General features: G+C 38.6%; 24 non-coding genes and 1 pseudogene across 24 annotated transcripts; all 25 read left to right on the top strand.

Annotated features, from left to right (window-relative positions):
- Positions 1-27: 27 nt before the first annotated feature.
- Positions 28-146, top strand: LOC141307326 (5S ribosomal RNA). The gene has a single exon (XR_012346280.1). It is a non-coding gene; the product is annotated as a 5S ribosomal RNA (ribosomal RNA).
- A 720-nt stretch (positions 147-866) lies between these two features.
- Positions 867-985, top strand: LOC141306806 (5S ribosomal RNA). Its single transcript, XR_012345763.1, has one exon. It is a non-coding gene; the product is annotated as a 5S ribosomal RNA (ribosomal RNA).
- Positions 986-1711: 726 nt separating this feature from the next.
- On the top strand, positions 1712-1830 carry LOC141306921 (5S ribosomal RNA). The gene has a single exon (XR_012345877.1). It is a non-coding gene; the product is annotated as a 5S ribosomal RNA (ribosomal RNA).
- Positions 1831-1914: 84 nt separating this feature from the next.
- LOC141306693 (5S ribosomal RNA) lies at positions 1915-2033 on the top strand. Its single transcript, XR_012345651.1, has one exon. It is a non-coding gene; the product is annotated as a 5S ribosomal RNA (ribosomal RNA).
- Positions 2034-2763: 730 nt separating this feature from the next.
- Positions 2764-2882, top strand: LOC141306920 (5S ribosomal RNA). Its single transcript, XR_012345876.1, has one exon. It is a non-coding gene; the product is annotated as a 5S ribosomal RNA (ribosomal RNA).
- Positions 2883-2966: 84 nt separating this feature from the next.
- Positions 2967-3085, top strand: LOC141306677 (5S ribosomal RNA). The gene has a single exon (XR_012345634.1). It is a non-coding gene; the product is annotated as a 5S ribosomal RNA (ribosomal RNA).
- A 1370-nt stretch (positions 3086-4455) lies between these two features.
- LOC141306828 (5S ribosomal RNA) lies at positions 4456-4574 on the top strand. Its single transcript, XR_012345785.1, has one exon. It is a non-coding gene; the product is annotated as a 5S ribosomal RNA (ribosomal RNA).
- Positions 4575-4658: 84 nt separating this feature from the next.
- Positions 4659-4777, top strand: LOC141306918 (5S ribosomal RNA). The gene has a single exon (XR_012345875.1). It is a non-coding gene; the product is annotated as a 5S ribosomal RNA (ribosomal RNA).
- Positions 4778-13023: 8246 nt separating this feature from the next.
- On the top strand, positions 13024-13142 carry LOC141307325 (5S ribosomal RNA). Its single transcript, XR_012346279.1, has one exon. It is a non-coding gene; the product is annotated as a 5S ribosomal RNA (ribosomal RNA).
- Positions 13143-13226: 84 nt separating this feature from the next.
- On the top strand, positions 13227-13345 carry LOC141307710 (5S ribosomal RNA). The gene has a single exon (XR_012346660.1). It is a non-coding gene; the product is annotated as a 5S ribosomal RNA (ribosomal RNA).
- Positions 13346-14075: 730 nt separating this feature from the next.
- LOC141306827 (5S ribosomal RNA) lies at positions 14076-14194 on the top strand. Its single transcript, XR_012345784.1, has one exon. It is a non-coding gene; the product is annotated as a 5S ribosomal RNA (ribosomal RNA).
- An 84-nt stretch (positions 14195-14278) lies between these two features.
- LOC141306917 (5S ribosomal RNA) lies at positions 14279-14397 on the top strand. Its single transcript, XR_012345874.1, has one exon. It is a non-coding gene; the product is annotated as a 5S ribosomal RNA (ribosomal RNA).
- Positions 14398-14481: 84 nt separating this feature from the next.
- Positions 14482-14600, top strand: LOC141307324 (5S ribosomal RNA). The gene has a single exon (XR_012346278.1). It is a non-coding gene; the product is annotated as a 5S ribosomal RNA (ribosomal RNA).
- A 1375-nt stretch (positions 14601-15975) lies between these two features.
- On the top strand, positions 15976-16094 carry LOC141306826 (5S ribosomal RNA). Its single transcript, XR_012345783.1, has one exon. It is a non-coding gene; the product is annotated as a 5S ribosomal RNA (ribosomal RNA).
- Positions 16095-16178: 84 nt separating this feature from the next.
- On the top strand, positions 16179-16297 carry LOC141306916 (5S ribosomal RNA). The gene has a single exon (XR_012345873.1). It is a non-coding gene; the product is annotated as a 5S ribosomal RNA (ribosomal RNA).
- An 84-nt stretch (positions 16298-16381) lies between these two features.
- Positions 16382-16500, top strand: LOC141307323 (5S ribosomal RNA). Its single transcript, XR_012346276.1, has one exon. It is a non-coding gene; the product is annotated as a 5S ribosomal RNA (ribosomal RNA).
- A 1372-nt stretch (positions 16501-17872) lies between these two features.
- LOC141307322 (5S ribosomal RNA) lies at positions 17873-17991 on the top strand. The gene has a single exon (XR_012346275.1). It is a non-coding gene; the product is annotated as a 5S ribosomal RNA (ribosomal RNA).
- A 1365-nt stretch (positions 17992-19356) lies between these two features.
- Positions 19357-19475, top strand: LOC141307641 (5S ribosomal RNA). Its single transcript, XR_012346591.1, has one exon. It is a non-coding gene; the product is annotated as a 5S ribosomal RNA (ribosomal RNA).
- Positions 19476-19559: 84 nt separating this feature from the next.
- LOC141307540 (5S ribosomal RNA) lies at positions 19560-19678 on the top strand. The gene has a single exon (XR_012346492.1). It is a non-coding gene; the product is annotated as a 5S ribosomal RNA (ribosomal RNA).
- A 730-nt stretch (positions 19679-20408) lies between these two features.
- On the top strand, positions 20409-20527 carry LOC141306914 (5S ribosomal RNA). The gene has a single exon (XR_012345871.1). It is a non-coding gene; the product is annotated as a 5S ribosomal RNA (ribosomal RNA).
- A 423-nt stretch (positions 20528-20950) lies between these two features.
- On the top strand, positions 20951-21069 carry LOC141307753 (5S ribosomal RNA; annotated as a pseudogene).
- An 84-nt stretch (positions 21070-21153) lies between these two features.
- On the top strand, positions 21154-21272 carry LOC141307320 (5S ribosomal RNA). Its single transcript, XR_012346273.1, has one exon. It is a non-coding gene; the product is annotated as a 5S ribosomal RNA (ribosomal RNA).
- A 723-nt stretch (positions 21273-21995) lies between these two features.
- On the top strand, positions 21996-22114 carry LOC141306913 (5S ribosomal RNA). Its single transcript, XR_012345869.1, has one exon. It is a non-coding gene; the product is annotated as a 5S ribosomal RNA (ribosomal RNA).
- An 84-nt stretch (positions 22115-22198) lies between these two features.
- LOC141307687 (5S ribosomal RNA) lies at positions 22199-22317 on the top strand. Its single transcript, XR_012346637.1, has one exon. It is a non-coding gene; the product is annotated as a 5S ribosomal RNA (ribosomal RNA).
- Positions 22318-23047: 730 nt separating this feature from the next.
- LOC141307515 (5S ribosomal RNA) lies at positions 23048-23166 on the top strand. The gene has a single exon (XR_012346468.1). It is a non-coding gene; the product is annotated as a 5S ribosomal RNA (ribosomal RNA).
- The last annotated feature ends 109 nt before the right edge of the window (positions 23167-23275 follow it).

Raw genomic sequence — 23275 nt, 5'->3', positions numbered from 1 at the left:
AATAGCCCACTTTTTGGAGCAGCCCTCGCTTACGGCCATACTGCGCTGAGACCGCCCGATCTCGTCTGATCTCGGAAGCAAAGCAGCGTCGGGCCTGGTTAGTACTTGGATGGGAGACCGCCTGGGAATACCAGGTGCTGTAAGCTTTTGCCTTTTCTTCACTATTTATATAATATGCTGGCTTTTAGAAAGACGTGTTTTACCGCTCTATTTATTACAATCATTTAAATGTATTATAGAGTGTTAAGTGTTTTACATGTTTTTTAGGCCATTTTATTACTCTTAACATTTTAAGTGTGTGTGTGTCTTTAATAAATGGATGGTTCGCCTGCCATGTGACTAGACACATGACAGGAAGCAGGAAGTACAACTGTATAAGAGAGCAGCATGACAAAAAAAGTCACCAAACTGTTGGATTAAGGAGTTGCTAATTTTAGAGCTCACCTTTCCATTCACCACCTGCAAACTTTGGATTACACTTTCTGTGGATTGTATATACAATGGTGGACACTCACATTGGACTTATCAACACACTGGGATTCTTGGACTGTTTTTAGGGTATGGACAAATGAACTGTATTCTTTTAACAGCATTTACCTAGTTTTATCGTGTTGTTTTAAAGTCTTTTATGTGAACCTTGTATATAAACCAAATCTATTTAAACCAATCTTTTATGTCTCATTCTTTTAACCACTAGTCATCTCTCACAGTTAAATCTGACCCCATTTTAATGTTGTAACTCTGGATGGGAGACCGCCTGGGAATACCAGGTGCTGTAAGCTTTTGCCTTTTCTTCACTATTTATATAATATGATGGCTTTTACGGAGGCTGATCTATAAATAACCCACTTTTTGGAGCAGTCCTCGCTTACGGCCATACTGCGCTGAGTGCGCCCGATCTCGTCTGATCTCGGAAGCAAAGCAGCGTCGGGCCTGGTTAGTACTTGGATGGGAGACCGCCTGGGAATACCAGGTGCTGTAAGCTTTTGCCTTTTCTTCACTATTTATATAATATGCTGGCTTTTAGAAAGACGTGTTTTACCGCTCTATTTATTACAATCATTTAAATGTATTATAGAGTGTTAAGTGTTTTACATGTTTTTTTAGGCCATTTTATTGCTCTTAACATTTTAAGTGTGTGTCTTAAATAAATGGATGGTTGGCCTGCCATGTGACTAGACACATGACAGGAAGCAGGAAGTACAACTGTATAAGAGAGCAGCATGACAAACAAAGGACAGTCACCAAACTGTTGGATTAAGGAGTTTGCTAATTTTAGAGCTCACCTTTCCATTCACCACCTGCAAACTTTGGATTACACTTTCTGTGGATTGTATATACAATGGTGGACACTCACATTGGACTTATCAACACACTGGGATTCTTGGACTGTTTTTAGGGTATGGACAAATGAACTGTATTCTTTTAACAGCATTTACCTAGTTTTATCGTGTTGTTTTAAAGTCTTTTATGTGAACCTTGTATATAAACCAAATCTATTTAAACCAATCTTCTTTTATGTCTCATTCTTTTAACCACTAGTCATCTCTCACAGTTAAATCTGACCCCATTTTAATCTTGTAACTCTGGATGGGAGACCGCCTGGGAATACCAGGTGCTGTAAGCTTTTGCCTTTTCTTCACTATTTATATAATATGATGGCTTTTATGGAGGCTGATCTATAAATAGCCCACTTTTTGGAGCAGTACTCGCTTACGGCCATACTGCGCTGAGAGCGCCCGATCTCGTCTGATCTCGGAAGCAAAGCAGCGTCGGGCCTGGTTAGTACTTAGATGGGAGACCGCCTGGGAATACCAGGTGCTGTAAGCTTTTGCCTTTTCTTCACTATTTATATAATATGCTGGCTTTTACGGAGGCTGATCTTTAAATAGCCCACTTTTTGGAGCAGCCCTCGCTTACGGCCATACTGCGCTGAGACCGCCCGATCTCGTCTGATCTCGGAAGCTAAGCAGCGTCGGGCCTGGTTAGTACTTGGATGGGAGACCGCCTGGGAATACCAGGTGCTGTAAGCTTTTGCCTTTTCTTCACTATTTATATAATATGCTGGCTTTTAGAAAGACGTGTTTTACCGCTCTATTTATTACAATCATTTAAATGTATTATAGAGTGTTAAGTGATTTACATGTTTTTTTAGCCCATTTTATTGCTCTTAACATTTTAAGTGTGTGTGTGTCTTAAATAAATGGATGGTTGGCCTGCCATGTGACTAGACACATGACAGGAAGCAGGAAGTACAACTGTATAAGAGAGCAGCATGACAAACAAAGGACAGTCACCAAACTGTTGGATTAAGGAGTTTGCTAATTTTAGAGCTCACCTTTCCATTCACCACCTGCAAACTTTGGATTACACTTTCTGTGGATTGTATATACAATGGTGGACACTCACATTGGACTTATCAACACACTGGGATTCTTGGACTGTTTTTAGGGTATGGACAAATGAACTGTATTCTTTTAACAGCATTTACCTAGTTTTATCGTGTTGTTTTAAAGTCTTTTATGTGAACCTTGTATAAAAACCAAATCTATTTAAACCAATCTTCTTTTATGTCTCATTCTTTTAACCACTAGTCATCTCTCACAGTTAAATCTGACCCCATTTTAATCTTGTAACTCTGGATGGGAGACCGCCTGGGAATACCAGGTGCTGTAAGCTTTTGCCTTTTCTTCACTATTTATATAATATGATGGCTTTTACGGAGGCTGATCTATAAATAGCCCACTTTTTGGAGCAGTACTCGCTTACGGCCATACTGCGCTGAGAGCGCCCGATCTCGTCTGATCTCGGAAGCAAAGCAGCGTCGGGCCTGGTTAGTACTTAGATGGGAGACCGCCTGGGAATACCAGGTGCTGTAAGCTTTTGCCTTTTCTTCACTATTTATATAATATGCTGGCTTTTACGGAGGCTGATCTTTAAATAGGCCACTTTTTGGAGCAGCCCTCGCTTACGGCCATACCGCGCTGAGACCGCCCGATCTCGTCTGATCTCGGAAGCAAAGCAGCGTCGGGCCTGGTTAGTACTTGGATGGGAGACCGCCTGGGAATACCAGGTGCTGTAAGCTTTTGCCTTTTCTTCACTATTTATATAATATGCTGGCTTTTAGAAAGACGTGTTTTACCGCTCTATTTATTACAATCATTTAAATGTATTATAGAGTGTTAAGTGTTTTACATGTTTTTTAGGCCATTTTATTACTCTTAACATTTTAAGTGTGTGTGTGTCTTTAATAAATGGATGGTTGGCCTGCCATGTGACTAGACACATGACAGGAAGCAGGAAGTACAACTGTATAAGAGAGCAGCATGACAAAAAAAGTCACCAAACTGTTGGATTAAGGAGTTGCTAATTTTAGAGCTCACCTTTCCATTCACCACCTGCAAACTTTGGATTACACTTTCTGTGGATTGTATATACAATGGTGGACACTCACATTGGACTTATCAACACACTGGGATTCTTGGACTGTTTTTAGGGTATGGACAAATGAACTGTATTCTTTTAACAGCATTTACCTAGTTTTATCGTGTTGTTTTAAAGTCTTTTATGTGAACCTTGTATATAAACCAAATCTATTTAAACCAATCTTCTTTTATGTCTCATTCTTTTAACCACTAGTCATCTCTCACAGTTAAATCTGACCCCATTTTAATCTTGTAACTCTGGATGGGAGACCGCCTGGGAATACCAGGTGCTGTAAGCTTTTGCCTTTTCTTCACTATTTATATAATATGCTGGCTTTTAGAAAGACGTGTTTTACCGCTCTATTTATTACAATCATTTAAATGTATTATAGAGTGTTAAGTGTTTTACATGTTTTTTTTAGGCCATTTTATTGCTCTTAACATTTTAAGTGTGTGTGTGTCTTAAATAAATGGATGGTTGGCCTGCCATGTGACTAGACACATGACAGGAAGCAGGAAGTACAACTGTATAAGAGAGCAGCATGACAAACAAAGGACAGTCACCAAACTGTTGGATTAAGGAGTTTGCTAATTTTAGAGCTCACCTTTCCATTCACCACCTGCAAACTTTGGATTACACTTTCTGTGGATTGTATATACAATGGTGGACACTCACATTGGACTTATCAACACACTGGGATTCTTGGACTGTTTTTAGGGTATGGACAAATGAACTGTATTCTTTTAACAGCATTTACCTAGTTTTATCGTGTTGTTTTAAAGTCTTTTATGTGAACCTTGTATAAAAACCAAATCTATTTAAACCAATCTTCTTTTATGTCTCATTCTTTTAACCACTAGTCATCTCTCACAGTTAATTCTGACCCCATTTTAATGGTGTAACTCTGGACGGGAGACCGCCTGGGAATACCAGGTGCTGTAAACTTTTGCCTTTTCTTCACTATTTATATAATATGATGGCTTTTACGGAGGCTGATCTATAAATAACCCACTTTTTGGAGCAGTCCTCGCTTACGGCCATACTGCGCTGAGTGCGCCCGATCTCGTCTGATCTCGGAAGCAAAGCAGCGTCGGGCCTGGTTAGTACTTGGATGGGAGACCCCCTGGGAATACCAGGTGCTGTAAGCTTTTGCCTTTTCTTCACTATTTATATAATATGATGGCTTTTACGGAGGCTGATCTATAAATAGCCCACTTTTTGGAGCAGTACTCGCTTACGGCCATACTGCGCTGAGAGCGCCCGATCTCGTCTGATCTCGGAAGCAAAGCAGCGTCGGGCCTGGTTAGTACTTAGATGGGAGACCGCCTGGGAATACCAGGTGCTGTAAGCTTTTGCCTTTTCTTCACTATTTATATAATATGCTGGCTTTTAGAAAGACGTGTTTTACCGCTCTATTTATTACAATCATTTAAATGTATTATAGAGTGTTAAGTGTTTTACATGTTTTTTTAGGCCATTTTATTGCTCTTAACATTTTAAGTGTGTGTGTGTCTTAAATAAATGGATGGTTGGCCTGCCATGTGACTAGACACATGACAGGAAGCAGGAAGTACAACTGTATAAGAGAGCAGCATGACAAACAAAGGACAGTCACCAAACTGTTGGATTAAGGAGTTTGCTAATTTTAGAGCTCACCTTTCCATTCACCACCTGCAAACTTTGGATTACACTTTCTGTGGATTGTATATACAATGGTGGACACTCACATTGGACTTATCAACACACTGGGATTCTTGGACTGTTTTTAGGGTATGGACAAATGAACTGTATTCTTTTAACAGCATTTACCTAGTTTTATCGTGTTGTTTTAAAGTCTTTTATGTGAACCTTGTATATAAACCAAATCTATTTAAACCAATCTTCTTTTATGTCTCATTCTTTTAACCACTAGTCATCTCTCACAGTTAAATCTGACCCCATTTTAATCTTGTAACTCTGGATGGGAGACCGCCTGGGAATACCAGGTGCTGTAAGCTTTTGCCTTTTCTTCACTATTTATATAATATGATGGCTTTTACGGAGGCTGATCTATAAATAGCCCACTTTTTGGAGCAGTACTCGCTTACGGCCATACCGCCACCTGAGAGCGCTAGAGTGCAACAGGAAGTGGTTGGCAGCAGTTGGGAGAGGAAGGCTCTCCTCCATTTTGTGTTAGATTTTTTTTGTTTGTTTTGTGAGTGGTTTTACTTTAAGTTAGTTTTTTTGTGTTTTTTTCAGTTATAAAACCACCTAACAGCAGCATTTTTGCTGGCTGGAGGGTGGTTAAACCTTTTTTTTTCTTAATTTATTTTTCTTTAAAAAAAACGGACGGATTAATGGATTACGAAACAGAACTGGCTGGAGAGAGACGGATGGCAAACGACACTGGACTGGCAGGAGGAACACGCACGGCAATGGACACTGGACTGGCTGGAGGAACATGCACGGCAAACGAGACTGGACTGGCAGGAGGAACACGCACGGCAAACGACATTGGACTGGATAAACGACCACGAGCTACAAATGGAAAAAAACAGGAAGTAAGAGAAAAGTTTGTTGAGCGACAATATTTAAAGGAAGCTACAGTGATTGTGAATGTGGAGAATGTGATTGGGGTGAGAGCGGAGGACATTATTAAAGCTGTAACGGAACAATGTGGACATGGCAAAATTTTAGCACTAAGACCAAGACAAGGGAAAGAATACGAACTGACAATGGAAAAAGAAGAAACGTGTGAAAAACTAATTGATGGACTAAGAATAAAAAGAGTGGACTGTGAAGTAAAAAATCTACAAAACAGGGATTATGTTGTTTCCTTCATGCACCTGCCTGTCTACCTGGATGACAAAGAAATTTTAGGAAAATTGGAGGGATGGGGAGTTGATCCCATTACCAAAATTAAAAGAAGACGCTACCCGGGCACCGACATTGAAGATGGAACAAGGTTCCTTAAGGTGAGGTTCCCCAAGCAAGTGGCATCGTTGCCATATAGCACACGGCTAGAAACAGCCGAAGGGCCGCAGTACTTCCGGGTGATGCACAGCCATCAGGTGAAGACCTGTAGGCTGTGCATGAGCCCGGATCACCTGCTAATAGAATGCCCAAATTTTGTGTGCTACAAATGTGAGGAGAGGGGACATTTTGCACAAGATTGCAATGCTGTCAGGTGCCCGGGGTGTCAGGAAGTTTTAAATAAATGTGAATGTTGGATGGAGGGAGAGGAAGGAGGAAGGGAAGAACAGGTGGGCAGACAGGTGCATGAAGGAAACAACGAGGAGGAAGGACTACAACAAAAAGAAACGGAAGGAGGACCGAGCTGCAGAGAGGAAGGAGAAAGAAGAGAAGACAACATTAATAATAACGAACAAACAGTGGAGCAGGACACTCAATGGACAGAGATGGAGATGTCGGACAGTTTTAATACTTTTCTGGGTGATGTGGAGAGAGATGGACAAGGAAGGTTGGATCAAGTTAAAGAAACGGACAATGAAGAGGGAATAAAGATGGACAAAATGGACAAAGACAGAGGAGGGAAAGGACAAATAAGAAGGAGAGCACTGAAGGTAAAACCAAATTTGGAAAGTGCAAGAAAAAAGATTATGACAGAGACTAACAGATTTGATGTGCTAAGGGTCCTGGAGGGAGAAAATGATGAATAATGATTTTTATGTATTTTTTTTATTTACTTTTAATGGTTTTAAGTTGTGTTGCTTTTAATGCAAGGGGTCTGATGGACATGAGGAAGTTTGAAAAAGTAAAAGAAAAATGTAAAAGGGAAGACATTGTTGCATTACAAGAAACAAACTGGAGAGAAAATGTGATGAATGATTATAAAAAGAGATGGGATGGAGGTATTTTATATAATAATGGAGATGGGCGGGCTGGGAGAGGTGTGGCTTTTTTAATGAAGGACGATGTTTTTAAAGTGAGTAAAAGTGTGTATAAGGACAAGATGGGGAAATGTTTGGTAGTTGAGACAAAATATGAAGGAAGAGATTTGATTTTAGTAAATGTACATGCACCAGTGGAAGATAAGGAAAAGAAAGAGTTTTTTAATGTTTTAAGAAACATTGTAAAGAAGTATAAAGAAATAATTATGATGGGGGATTTTAACACAGTCTTTAGTAAACAGGATATGGCTGAAGGAATGGTTTTTAAAACAGATACAGGAAGAAAAGAATTAAAAGCATTAATGGATGAAAATAATATGATAGATGTGTGGAGAGAAAGAAATGAAAAGAAAAAAGAATTTTCGAGAAGACAAATAGTAGGGCAGTTTGTATGCCAAACTAGAATTGACTATGTTTTATGTACAAGAAATGTGGAGAATTTTATAGAAAATATTAAGTACAAAGAAACAAGTTTTAGCGATCATAAGATTTTATCTTTTAAGTTGGACTGGAGTCAAATGCAAAGAGGTCCGGGAGTATGGATTTTAAATACACAGATTTTAAAGAATGAAGATTATGTTTTAAAAGTGAAAGAAATTATAGAAAAAGAAAAGGAAAATGGAATGTATGAAGAGGATAAGAGAATATGGTGGGAGAGTGTAAAGTTTTTAATCAAAAAATTCTCAATCAGGTATTGTAGTGTTATTCAGAAATGCAAAAGATCCAAAGAAAGAGGAATAAAGGAAAGTTTGGAAATGGAACTGAATAAAGAATTTCAAGACATACAAAAGATAAAGGAAATGGAGGGGAAACTGAAAGAAATAGAAGAAAAGGAATATGAGGGGGCGAGGTTAAGAAGCAAAGCAAAATATGTGGTGGAGGGAGAAAAATGTACAAAGTTCTTTTTTGATCTGGAAAAAAAGAGAGGGAAAGCTGAAACGATAAAAGAAATAAGAGGGGAAAATGGGGAAATTGTAGAAGGGAATGAAAAGATTTTAAAAGAAATAAAGAATTTTTATGAGGATCTGTTTAGTGCAAGGGGGGTGGAAGAGGAGGAAAAAAAGGAACTGTTGAATCAGATAAAAGCAAAAGTAAGTGAGGAACATAAAAAAGAATGTGACCAAGAAATCAGGGAAGACGAGATTGAAAGAGCAATAAATCAACTGAATAAAAAGAAAAGTCCAGGAATAGATGGTTTGGGAACTGAATTTTATGTTTGTTTTAAAGAAGTTTTAACAAAGATTTTAAATGAGGTTTTTAACCCTTGTGCATTGTTTCAATTTACAACCTTTCGTTATGTTTCGTGGCTGAAAACAGCCACTACTTTAAACTGCTGTAAAAATGTATCAGATAAATATTTTTTTCAAATTTTTTTGCATAAATCTATTAATCAATCTCAGTCCTGCTCAAAAATACTAAATGTTAAAAAAAAATTCAGGATTTTAACTCTTTAATTGCCAAATTCCTAAATGATGTCACTGATTTTGGGAAAAAAAAAAACACAAAATTACTCATTTTCAATATAAAAGGTAATTGTGGCCTGGATTTTTTTTTACCTTTTTAACAGTCTTGGACATGTGAAAGATTAGTGAGAACATTGGCTTTCATGCATTGTTAGTTTTGGCGCAGCATCAGATTTTCATTTTTTCTCCCTCATTTATTGTTTGTGGCTGTTTTTGCCCCATTGACTTCCATTATAACCACATTTTTTGATTGCAAAGCCATGACACCATATAATGCTGAATTCTTGATTGTTTGTGGTTTTCCCTGTTGGGAAGGGGTCAAATTTGTAAATTGTACTGTTGATTATCAGTTGGCCCCATTAACCCTTTAGATAGGCCTTTGCAAAAAAAAGCGTAGTTTTACATAGAGTTCTATGGAGTATAACGACATATTATAGTGTGCGTGTATGTATGTGTGTGTGAGTGTGTGTGAGTGTGTGAAAGTGTGTGCGAGTGTATGAGAGTGTGTGTGAGTGTCTGTGAGTGTGAGAGAGACCTCTGTGCACCTTGATACACCTCAGAAAATAAAAAAAAGCACCTCAGCTCTCAGAACTATATGGTAAACAAATACATAAATATACTTTCTTTATTTTTGTTTACTCCATGTCATTCTGAGAGCTGAGGTGCTTATTTAGATTTTCTCAGGGGTATCAAGGTGCACAAAGGTCTCTCTCACACTTTCACACACTTTCACTCACTTTCACACACTCACACACGCTCACACACACATACATACACGCACACTATAATATGTTGTTATACTCCATAGAACTCTATGTAAAACTAAGCTTTTTGTTGCAGGGAGAAAAAAAGAAAATCGGATGCTGCGCCAAAACTCACAATGCATGAAAGCCAATCTTCTTACTAATCGTTCACATGTCCAAGACTGTTAAAAAGGTAAAAAAAAATCCAGGCCACAATTACCTTTTATATTTAAAATTAGTAATTTTGTGGGGGGTTTTTCCCCAAATCAGTGACATCATTTAGGAATTTGGCAATTAAAGAGATAAAATCCTGAATTTTTTTTAAACATTTAGTATTTTTGAGCAGGACTGAGGTTGATTAATAGATTTATGCCAAAAAAATTGAAAAAATATTTATCTGATACATTTTTACAGCAGTTTAAAGTAGTGGCTGTTTTCAGCCACGAAACATAACGAAAGGGTAGTAAATTTGCCCAAAGTGTACTGTTGAGTTTTTGAAAAATTTCAAAGCATTTTCCCAAAATATGTATCAAAATAAGATTAGTCACCAAAAATCATTCCATTTGCTTTAACAGAGAAAAAGTTGTGGCCAAATTAAGACTCAACAGCACCCCTCAGTGGACGAAAACGTCCCTAACAACACATAAGGGTTAAAGAAATTTTTGAAAAGGAAGAGATTAATGAAAGAACAAGGATGGGGTTAATGAAATTGATATATAAAAGGAAAGGAGAAAAAGTAGATCTAAAAAACTACAGACCAATCACGATGTTGAATACAGATCTTAAGATTTTAGCGAAGGTTTTAGCAAACAGATTAAAGGAAGTAATGCCAAGTATAATTAAAACAAACCAAGCATATGGAGTCAAAGGAAGAGATATAGCCGACATAACAATGAGTATAAGGGACACGATATGGTACATGAAAGAAAAAAATGAAGAAGGATATATAATTAGTTTGGATTTTGAAAAAGCTTTTGATAGGGTTGAGCACGGGTATTTATTTGAGGTTTTAAGGAGTTTTGGGTTCGGGGAAAATTTTATTAAATGGATTGAGATTTTATATAAGGGTGCACTAACAAAGATAAAATGTAATGGGTTTTTAACAGAGTGTTTTAAAATAACAAGGTCAATAAGACAGGGTTGTCCACTCTCAGCATTATTGTACTCACTTGTTTCTGAACCCTTGGGACTGGCTATAAAACAGAATGAAAGAATAATAGGGATAGAAATTGAGGGAAATAAGGCTGAGGGGAAAGTTTTTCAATATGCTGATGACACAACAATAATTGTAAAGGGAAAAGAGAGTGTTAAAGAAGTTATGAAGTTGGTAAAAGAATATTGTAGTGGGTCTGGAAGTAAAGTAAATGAGGAGAAAACGGTATATATGAGATTTGGTAAAGCTATGGTTTTAATGGATTGTTTTAATTTTAAGGAAGTGGAAGAAATGAGGATTTTAGGAGTTGTAATGGGAAAGAATGAGAGGAAAGTAAGAGATGAAATGTGGGAGCAACTAGTAACAGATATAGAGAGAAGATTAAATTTTTGGAAATTGAGAACTTTAAACTTGAAGGGGAAGGTTTTAATATTGAATGTTTTAATGGTTTCTAAACTTTGGTATGTTTTATATGTTTCTGAAATACCTTTATGGACAGAACGGAGGTTGAAGAAATGTTTTCTTGACTTTTTATGGGAGGGGAAACCAGCAAGGATTGCACATAATACGATTTTAGGGGCGATAGAGAAGGGGGGCTTAGGTTTAATGGATGTGGAACAGCGAAAAAATGCGTTGAGAGTAAAAATTGTTAAGAAATACCTGCAACAAGATAACAAAACTGAGTGGAAAAAAACAATGAAATACTTTTTAAACAAATGTGGGGATTTTAACATGGGGGACGGAATATTATGGATGAAAACAAAAATTTGGATGACGGAAGGATTACCCGAATTTTATAGAGAAATTTTTAGTGCCTGGGGGAATTTTTTAACGAAAATCGAGTACAATCCGCATGGAAGAGAAAACATTTTAAATCAACCTCTGTTCTTAAATAACAACATTTTAAAACAAGAGAAAGCAATATTTTTTAAAAAATGGATGGATGTGGGGATAACAAGAGTGAGAGATGTTTTGTATGAATTTAAAGAGGGTTTTTTACCGATACAATATATTGTGGATGCGATGGAGGAAGCAAAAGAAGAATATAGTAAACAAGAAATAACAAATAAATATGAAATTATTAAAAATGCAATACCCAAAGAGTGGATTAAAAGAATAGAGAGTATGGAAGGAGAGCAAACAGAGGGAAATATTTTTGTGAAACTGGGGGGAAAAATGTATGATTTTAAAGAATGTACTGTAAAAATGTTTTATTGTGTTTTTAGAGATGGTGTTTTTAAAGAGCCGATTGTAAATAAGTACTGGGTGGAAAAATTCAAGGATCTAAAAGAAGAATGTATATGGAGAAACATGAGGGGGAGGTGTGTTGAAACAAAGTTAGGATGTTTGGAATATTTTATAAGGCATAAAGCGGTTTTTACTGAGTCTGTTTTAAACAAGGTGGGAATGGAACAAAATCCAATGTGTAAAGTGTGTCATGAAAAAGAAGAGGGGATTTTACATTTGTTTTTATATTGTAAGGAATTGGAGGATTTTCTAAGGAAATGTAAATGTTTAATTAAAGATGTGAGCGAAGGTTGGGATGAAAGTGTAATGGAATGGAAAAGAGTAGTGATGTTTGGTTGGGAAAAGAAGGGTCAACACAAAAAGTTTATAAATCTGTGTATAATGTTAATGAAAAGCGCAATTTGGGAAAGAAGAATTGTGGCCAAAAAAGAAAAAATGGTGTTAGAGGTTTGGACTGTTTTTAAAAGGAAAATAGAAGTATATGTAGAACAATTATATGTGTATTTTAAAAGTGAAAATATGCTGAAAGCTTTTTATGATGTTTTTACACCAACAGTTTGTAATGTTTTAGAGAATTTCATGTGCAAATTGCCAGGAAGAGAAAGAGCTTTCTAAATCTTAAGTATAAAAGGCATGATTTTAAACAAAAAATACGAGATGAGTAGATTATATTTTATCTTATTTTTAATTTTTTTTTCTTTTCTTTCGTCTTTGTGTGGACAACTATATTGTATTGTTGATGTTTCTATTGGTTGAAAATTCATCTTATGTTTAATGTGTTCCTTTTGCTTTGTTGATGATAATGTGATGTATTTTTTCATGTTTATTTATTTTATGTCGTGAGACTTCTAATGTGAAGCACACATTGGAAAATTTGTATTATGAAATTTCTTTAATAAAAAAAAAAAAAAAAAAAAAAGAGCGCCCGATCTCGTCTGATCTCGGAAGCAAAGCAGCGTCGGGCCTGGTTAGTACTTAGATGGGAGACCGCCTGGGAATACCAGGTGCTGTAAGCTTTTGCCTTTTCTTCACTATTTATATAATATGCTGGCTTTTACGGAGGCTGATCTTTAAATAGCTCACTTTTTGGAGCAGCCCTCGCTTACGGCCATACTGCGCTGAGACCGCCCGATCTCGTCTGATCTCGGAAGCAAAGCAGCGTCGGGCCTGGTTAGTACTTGGATGGGAGACCGCCTGGGAATACCAGGTGCTGTAAGCTTTTGCCTTTTCTTCACTATTTATATAATATGCTGGCTTTTATGGAGGCTGATCTTTAAATAGGCCACTTTTTGGAGCAGCCCTCGCTTACGGCCATACCGCGCTGAGACCGCCCAATCTCGTCTGATCTCGGAAACAAAGCAGCGTCGGGCCTGGTTAGTACTTGGATGGGAGACCGCCTGGGAATACCAGGTGCTGTAAGCTTTTGCCTTTTCTTCACTATTTATATAATATGCTGGCTTTTAGAAAGACGTGTTTTACCGCTCTATTTATTACAATCATTTAAATGTATTATAGAGTGTTAAGTGTTTTACATGTTTTTTTAGGCCATTTTATTGCTCTTAACATTTTAAGTGTGTGTGTGTCTTAAATAAATGGATGGTTGGCCTGCCATGTGACTAGACACATGACAGGAAGCAGGAAGTACAACTGTATAAGAGAGCAGCATGACAAACAAAGGACAGTCACCAAACTGTTGGATTAAGGAGTTTGCTAATTTTAGAGCTCACCTTTCCATTCACCACCTGCAAACTTTGGATTACACTTTCTGTGGATTGTATATACAATGGTGGACACTCACATTGGACTTATCAACACACTGGGATTCTTGGACTGTTTTTAGGGTATGGACAAATGAACTGTATTCTTTTAACAGCATTTACCTAGTTTTATCGTGTTGTTTTAAAGTCTTTTATGTGAACCTTGTATAAAAACCAAATCTATTTAAACCAATCTTCTTTTATGTCTCATTCTTTTAACCACTAGTCATCTCTCACAGTTAATTCTGACCCCATTTTAATGGTGTAACTCTGGATGGGAGACCGCCTGGGAATACCAGGTGCTGTAAGCTTTTGCCTTTTCTTCACTATTTATATAATATGATGGCTTTTACGGAGGCTGATCTATAAATAACCCACTTTTTGGAGCAGTCCTCGCTTACGGCCATACTGCGCTGAGTGCGCCCGATCTCGTCTGATCTCGGAAGCAAAGCAGCGTCGGGCCTGGTTAGTACTTGGATGGGAGACCCCCTGGGAATACCAGGTGCTGTAAGCTTTTGCCTTTTCTTCACTATTTATATAATATGATGGCTTTTACGGAGGCTGATCTATAAATAGCCCACTTTTTGGAGCAGTACTCGCTTACGGCCATACTGCGCTGAGAGCGCCCGATCTCGTCTGATCTCGGAAGCAAAGCAGCGTCGGGCCTGGTTAGTACTTAGATGGGAGACCGCCTGGGAATACCAGGTGCTGTAAGCTTTTGCCTTTTCTTCACTATTTATATAATATGCTGGCTTTTACGGAGGCTGATCTTTAAATAGCCCACTTTTTGGAGCAGCCCTCGCTTACGGCCATACTGCGCTGAGACCGCCCGATCTCGTCTGATCTCGGAAGCAAAGCAGCGTCGGGCCTGGTTAGTACTTGGATGGGAGACCGCCTGGGAATACCAGGTGCTGTAAGCTTTTGCCTTTTCTTCACTATTTATATAATATGCTGGCTTTTAGAAAGACGTGTTTTACCGCTCTATTTATTACAATCATTTAAATGTATTATAGAGTGTTAAGTGTTTTACATGTTTTTTAGGCCATTTTATTACTCTTAACATTTTAAGTGTGTGTGTGTCTTTAATAAATGGATGGTTGGCCTGCCATGTGACTAGACACATGACAGGAAGCAGGAAGTACAACTGTATAAGAGAGCAGCATGACAAACAAAGGACAGTCACCAAACTGTTGGATTAAGGAGTTTGCTAATTTTAGAGCTCACCTTTCCATTCACCACCTGCAAACTTTGGATTACACTTTCTGTGGATTGTATATACAATGGTGGACACTCACATTGGACTTATCAACACACTGGGATTCTTGGACTGTTTTTAGGGTATGGACAAATGAACTGTATTCTTTTAACAGCATTTACCTAGTTTTATCGTGTTGTTTTAAAGTCTTTTATGTGAACCTTGTATATAAACCAAATCTATTTAAACCAATCTTCTTTTATGTCTCATTCTTTTAACCACTAGTCATCTCTCACAGTTAAATCTGACCCCATTTTAATCTTGTAACTCTGGGTGGGAGACCGCCTGGGAATACCAGGTGCTGTAAGCTTTTGCCTTTTCTTCACTATTTATATAATATGCTGGCTTTTAGAAAGACGTGTTTTACCGCTCTATTTATTACAATCATTTAAATGTATTATAGAGTGTTAAGTGTTTTACATGTTTTTTTAGACCATTTTATTGCTCTTATCATTTTAAGTGTGTGTGTGTCTTAAATAAATGGATGGTTGGCCTGCCATGTGACTAGACACATGACAGGAAGCAGGAAGTACAACTGTATAAGAGAGCAGCATGACAAACAAAGGACAGTCACCAAACTGTTGGATTAAGGAGTTTGCTAATTTTAGAGCTCACCTTTCCATTCACCACCTGCAAACTTTGGATTACACTTTCTGTGGATTGTATATACAATGGTGGACACTCACATTGGACTTATCAACACACTGGGATTCTTGGACTGTTTTTAGGGTATGGACAAATGAACTGTATTCTTTTAACAGCATTTACCTAGTTTTATCGTGTTGTTTTAAAGTCTTTTATGTGAACCTTGTATAAAAACCAAATCTATTTAAACCAATCTTCTTTTATGTCTCATTCTTTTAACCACTAGTCATCTCTCACAGTTAATTCTGACCCCATTTTAATGGTGTAACTCTGGATGGGAGACCGCCTGGGAATACCAGGTGCTGTAAGCTTTTGCCTTTTCTTCACTATTTATATAATATGATGGCTTTTACGGAGGCTGATCTATAAATAACCCACTTTTTGGAGCAGTCCTCGCTTACGGCCATACTGCGCTGAGTGCGCCCGATCTCGTCTGATCTCGGAAGCAAAGCAGCGTCGGGCCTGGTTAGTACTTGGATGGGAGACCCCCTGGGAATACCAGGTGCTGTAAGCTTTTGCCTTTTCTTCACTATTTATATAATATGATGGCTTTTACGGAGGCTGATCTATAAATAGCCCACTTTTTGGAGCAGTACTCGCTTACGGCCATACTGCGCTGAGAGCGCCCGATCTCGTCTGATCTCGGAAGCAAAGCAGCGTCGGGCCTGGTTAGTACTTAGATGGGAGACCGCCTGGGAATACCAGGTGCTGTAAGCTTTTGCCTTTTCTTCACTATTTATATAATATGCTGGCTTTTACGGAGGCTGATCTTTAAATAGCCCACTTTTTGGAGCAGCCCTCGCTTACGGCCATACTGCGCTGAGACCGCCCGATCTCGTCTGATCTCGGAAGCAAAGCAGCGTCGGGCCTGGTTAGTACTTGGATGGGAGACCGCCTGGGAATACCAGGTGCTGTAAGCTTTTGCCTTTTCTTCACTATTTATATAATATGCTGGCTTTTAGAAAGACGTGTTTTACCGCTCTATTTATTACAATCATTTAAATGTATTATAGAGTGTTAAGTGTTTTACATGTTTTTTAGGCCATTTTATTACTCTTAACATTTTAAGTGTGTGTGTGTCTTTAATAAATGGATGGTTGGCCTGCCATGTGACTAGACACATGACAGGAAGCAGGAAGTACAACTGTATAAGAGAGCAGCATGACAAACAAAGGACAGTCACCAAACTGTTGGATTAAGGAGTTTGCTAATTTTAGAGCTCACCTTTCCATTCACCACCTGCAAACTTTGGATTACACTTTCTGTGGATTGTATATACAATGGTGGACACTCACATTGGACTTATCAACACACTGGGATTCTTGGACTGTTTTTAGGGTATGGACAAATGAACTGTATTCTTTTAACAGCATTTACCTAGTTTTATCGTGTTGTTTTAAAGTCTTTTATGTGAACCTTGTATATAAACCAAATCTATTTAAACCAATCTTCTTTTATGTCTCATTCTTTTAACCACTAGTCATCTCTCACAGTTAAATCTGACCCCATTTTAATCTTGTAACTCTGGATGGGAGACCGCCTGGGAATACCAGGTGCTGTAAGCTTTTGCCTTTTCTTCACTATTTATATAATATGCTGGCTTTTAGAAAGACGTGTTTTACCGCTCTATTTATTACAATCATTTAAATGAATTATAGAGTGTTAAGTGTTTTACATGTTTTTTTTAGGCCATTTTATTGCTCTTAACATTTTAAGTGTGTGTCTTAAATAAATGGATGGTTGGCCTGCCATGTGACTAGACACATGACAGGAAGCAGGAAGTACAACTGTATAAGAGAGCAGCATGACAAACAAAGGACAGTCACCAAACTGTTGGATTAAGGAGTTTGCTAATTTTAGAGCTCACCTTTCCATTCACCACCTGCAAACTTTGGATTACACTTTCTGTGGATTGTATATACAATGGTGGACACTCACATTGGACTTATCAACACACTGGGATTCTTGGACTGTTTTTAGGGTATGGACAAATGAACTGTATTCTTTTAACAGCATTTACCTAGTTTTATCGTGTTGTTTTAAAGTCTTTTATGTGAACCTTGTATAAAAACCAAATCTATTTAAACCAATCTTCTTTTATGTCTCATTCTTTTAACCACTAGTCATCTCTCACAGTTAATTCTGACCCCATTTTAATGTTGTAACTCTGGATGGGAGACCGCCTGGGAATACCAGGTGCTGTAAGCTTTTGCCTTTTCTTCACTATTTATATAATATGCTGGCTTTTACGGAGGCTGATCTTTAAATAGCCCACTTTTTGGAGCAGCCCTCGCTTACGGCCATACTGCGCTGAGACCGCCCGATCTCGTCTGATCTCGGAAGCAAAGCAGCGTCGGGCCTGGTTAGTACTTGGATGGGAGACCGCCTGGGAATACCAGGTGCTGTAAGCTTTTGCCTTTTCTTCACTATTTATATAATATGCTGGCTTTTAGAAAGACGTGTTTTACCGCTCTATTTATTACAATCATTTAAATGTATTATAGAGTGTTAAGTGTTTTACATGTTTTTTAGGCCATTTTATTACTCTTAACATTTTAAGTGTGTGTGTGTCTTTAATAAATGGATGGTTGGCCTGCCATGTGACTAGACACATGACAGGAAGCAGGAAGTACAACTGTATAAGAGAGCAGCATGACAAAAAAAGTCACCAAACTGTTGGATTAAGGAGTTGCTAATTTTAGAGCTCACCTTTCCATTCACCACCTGCAAACTTTGGATTACACTTTCTGTGGATTGTATATACAATGGTGGACACTCACATTGGACTTATCAACACACTGGGATTCTTGGACTGTTTTTAGGGTATGGACAAATGAACTGTATTCTTTTAACAGCATTTACCTAGTTTTATCGTGTTGTTTTAAAGTCTTTTATGTGAACCTTGTATATAAACCAAATCTATTTAAACCAATCTTCTTTTATGTCTCATTCTTTTAACCACTAGTCATCTCTCACAGTTAAATCTGACCCCATTTTAATCTTGTAACTCTGGATGGGAGACCGCCTGGGAATACCAGGTGCTGTAAGCTTTTGCCTTTTCTTCACTATTTATATAATATGCTGGCTTTTAGAAAGACGTGTTTTACCGCTCTATTTATTACAATCATTTAAATGTATTATAGAGTGTTAAGTGTTTTACATGTTTTTTTAGGCCATTTTATTGCTCTTAACATTTTAAGTGTGTGTCTTAAATAAATGGATGGTTGGCCTGCCATGTGACTAGACACATGACAGGAAGCAGGAAGTACAACTGTATAAGAGAGCAGCATGACAAACAAAGGACAGTCACCAAACTGTTGGATTAAGGAGTTTGCTAATTTTAGAGCTCACCTTTCCATTCACCACCTGCAAACTTTGGATTACACTTTCTGTGGATTGTATATACAATGGTGGACACTCACATTGGACTTATCAAGACACTGGGATTCTTGGACTGTTTTTAGGGTATGGACAAATGAACTGTATTCTTTTAACAGCATTTACCTAGTTTTATCGTGTTGTTTTAAAGTCTTTTATGTGAACCTTGTATAAAAACCAAATCTATTTAAACCAATCTTCTTTTATGTCTCATTCTTTTAACCACTAGTCATCTCTCACAGTTAATTCTGACCCCATTTTAATGTTGTAACTCTGGATGGGAGACCGCCTGGGAATACCAGGTGCTGTAAGCTTTTGCCTTTTCTTCACTATTTATATAATATGATGGCTTTTACGGAGGCTGATCTATAAATAACCCACTTTTTGGAGCAGTACTCGCTTACGGCCATACTGCGCTGAGAGCGCCCGATCTCGTCTGATCTCGGAAGCAAAGCAGCGTCGGGCCTGGTTAGTACTTAGATGGGAGACCGCCTGGGATTACCAGGTGCTGTAAGCTTTTGCCTTTTCTTCACTATTTATATAATATGCTGGCTTTTACGGAGGCTGATCTTTAAATAGGCCACTTTTTGGAGCAGCCCTCGCTTACGGCCATACCGCGCTGAGACCGCCCAATCTCGTCTGATCTCGGAAGCAAAGCAGCGTCGGGCCTGGTTAGTACTTGGATGGGAGACCGCCTGGGAATACCAGGTGCTGTAAGCTTTTGCCTTTTCTTCACTATTTATATAATATGCTGGCTTTTAGAAAGACGTGTTTTACCGCTCTATTTATTACAATCATTTAAATGTATTATAGAGTGTTAAGTGTTTTACATGTTTTTTTAGGCCATTTTATTGCTCTTAACATTTTAAGTGTGTGTGTGTCTTAAATAAATGGATGGTTGGCCTGCCATGTGACTAGACACATGACAGGAAGCAGGAAGTACAACTGTATAAGAGAGCAGCATGACAAACAAAGGACAGTCACCAAACTGTTGGATTAAGGAGTTTGCTCATTTTAGAGCTCACCTTTCCATTCACCACCTGCAAACTTTGGATTACACTTTCTGTGGATTGTATATACAATGGTGGACACTCACATTGGACTTATCAACACACTGGGATTCTTGGACTGTTTTTAGGGTATGGACAAATGAACTGTATTCTTTTAACAGCATTTACCTAGTTTTATCGTGTTGTTTTAAAGTCTTTTATGTGAACCTTGTATAAAAACCAAATCTATTTAAACCAATCTTCTTTTATGTCTCATTCTTTTAACCACTAGTCATCTCTCACAGTTAATTCTGACCCCATTTTAATGTTGTAACTCTGGATGGGAGACCACCTGGGAATACCAGGTGCTGTAAGCTTTTGCCTTTTCTTCACTATTTATATAATATGATGGCTTTTACGGAGGCTGATCTATAAATAGCCCACTTTTTGGAGCAGTACTCGCTTACGGCCATACTGCGCTGAGAGCGCCCGATCTCGTCTGATCTCGGAAGCAAAGCAGCGTCGGGCCTGGTTAGTACTTAGATGGGAGACCGCCTGGGAATACCAGGTGCTGTAAGCTTTTGCCTTTTCTTCACTATTTATATAATATGCTGGCTTTTACGGAGGCTGATCTTTAAATAGCCCACTTTGGGGGCAGCCGTGGCCTAATGGTTAGAGAGTCGGACTTGTAACCGAAAGGTTGCAGGTTCGAGTCTCAGGTCCGGCAGGGATTGTAGGTGGGGGGAGTGAATGTACAGCACTCTCTCCACCCTCAATACCACGACTGAGGTGAGTCCCTTGAGCAAGGCACCGATCCCCCAACTGCTCCCCGGGCGCCGCAGCAATGGCTGCCCACTGCTCCGGGTGTGTGTTCACGGTGTGTGTGTGTTCACTACTGTGTGTGTGCACTTGGATGGGTTAAATGCAGAGCACAAATTCCTTGTATGGGTCACCATACTTGGCCTCACTTCACCCCCCCCCCCCCCCTTTTGGAGCAGCCCTCGCTTACGGCCATACTGCACTGAGACCGCCCTATCTCGTCTGATCTCGGAAGCAAAGCAGCGTCGGGCCTGGTTAGTACTTGGATGGGAGACCGCCTGGGAATACAAGGTGCTGTAAGCTTTTGCCTTTTCTTCACTATTTATATAATATGCTGGCTTTTACGGAGGCTGATCTTTAAATAGGCCACTTTTTGGAGCAGCCCTCGCTTACGGCCATACTGCGCTGAGACCGCCCGATCTCGTCTGATCTCGGAAGCAAAGCAGCGTCGGGCCTGGTTAGTACTTGGATGGGAGACCGCCTGGGAATACCAGGTGCTGTAAGCTTTTGCCTTTTCTTCACTATTTATATAATATGCTGGCTTTTAGAAAGACGTGTTTTACCGCTCTATTTATTACAATCATTTAAATGTATTATAGAGTGTTAAGTGTTTTACATGTTTTTTAGGCCATTTTATTACTCTTAACATTTTAAGTGTGTGTGTGTCTTTAATAAATGGATGGTTGGCCTGCCATGTGACTAGACACATGACAGGAAGCAGGAAGTACAACTGTATAAGAGAGCAGCATGACAAAAAAAGTCACCAAACTGTTGGATTAAGGAGTTGCTAATTTTAGAGCTCACCTTTCCATTCACCACCTGCAAACTTTGGATTACACTTTCTGTGGATTGTATATACAATGGTGGACACTCACATTGGACTTATCAACACACTGGGATTCTTGGACTGTTTTTAGGGTATGGACAAATGAACTGTATTCTTTTAACAGCATTTACCTAGTTTTATCGTGTTGTTTTAAAGTCTTTTATGTGAACCTTGTATAAAAACCAAATCTATTTAAACCAATCTTCTTTTATGTCTCATTCTTTTAACCACTAGTCATCTCTCACAGTTAATTCTGACCCCATTTTAATGTTGTAACTCTGGATGGGAGACCGCCTGGGAATACCAGGTGCTGTAAACTTTTGCCTTTTCTTCACTATTTATATAATATGATGGCTTTTACGGAGGCTGATCTATAAATAGCCCACTTTTTGGAGCAGTACTCGCTTACGGCCATACTGCGCTGAGAGCGCCCGATCTCGTCTGATCTCGGAAGCAAAGCAGCGTCGGGCCTGGTTAGTACTTAGATGGGAGACCGCCTGGGAATACCAGGTGCTGTAAGCTTTTGCCTTTTCTTCACTATTTATATAATATGCTGGCTTTTACGGAGGCTGATCTTTAAATAGCCCACTTTTTGGAGCAGCCCTCGCTTACGGCCATACTGCGCTGAGACCGCCCGATCTCGTCTGATCTCGGAAGCAAAGCAGCGTCGGGCCTGGTTAGTACTTGGATGGGAGAACGCCTGGGAATACCAGGTGCTGTAAGCTTTTGCCTTTTCTTCACTATTTATATAATATGCTGGCTTTTAGAAAGACGTGTTTTACCGCTCTATTTATTACAATCATTTAAATGTATTATAGAGTGTTAAGTGTTTTACATGTTTTTTTAGGCCATTTTATTGCTCTTAACATTTTAAGTGTGTGTGTGTCTTAAATAAATGGATGGTTGGCCTGCCATGTGACTAGACACATGACAGGAAGCAGGAAGTACAACTGTATAAGAGAGCAGCATGACAAACAAAGGACAGTCACCAAACTGTTGGATTAAGGAGTTTGCTAATTTTAGAGCTCACCTTTCCATTCACCACCTGCAAACTTTGGATTACACTTTCTGTGGATTGTATATACAATGGTGGACACTCACATTGGACTTATCAACACACTAGGATTCTTGGACTGTTTTTAGGGTATGGACAAATGAACTGTATTCTTTTAACAGCATTTACCTAGTTTTATCGTGTTGTTTTAAAGTCTTTTATGTGAACCTTGTATATAAACCAAATCTATTTAAACCAATCTTCTTTTATGTCTCATTCTTTTAACCACTAGTCATCTCTCACAGTTAAATCTGACCCCATTTTAATCTAGTAACTCTGGATGGGAGACCGCCTGGGAATACCAGGTGCTGTAAGCTTTTGCCTTTTCTTCACTATTTATATAATATGCTGGCTTTTACGGAGGCTGATCTTTAAATAGCCCACTTTTTGGAGCAGCCCTCGCTTACGGCCATACTCCGCTGAGACCGCCCGATCTCGTCTGATCTCGGAAGCAAAGCAGCGTGGGGCCTGGTTAGTACTTGGATGGGAGACCGCCTGGGAATACCAGGTGCTGTAAGCTTTTGTTTTTTCTTCACTATTTATATAATATGCTGGCTTTTAGAAAGACGTGTTTTACCGCTCTATTTATTACAATCATTTAAATGTATTATAGAGTGTTAAGTGTTTTA

The sequence above is a fragment of the Garra rufa genome, unplaced genomic scaffold (assembly GCF_049309525.1).
Source record: "Garra rufa unplaced genomic scaffold, GarRuf1.0 hap1_unplaced_002, whole genome shotgun sequence".
NCBI classification, from domain to species: domain Eukaryota; kingdom Metazoa; phylum Chordata; class Actinopteri; order Cypriniformes; family Cyprinidae; genus Garra; species Garra rufa.
Note: the sequence above shows the minus strand (reverse complement) of the source record. Positions and strands in the feature narration are given on the sequence as shown.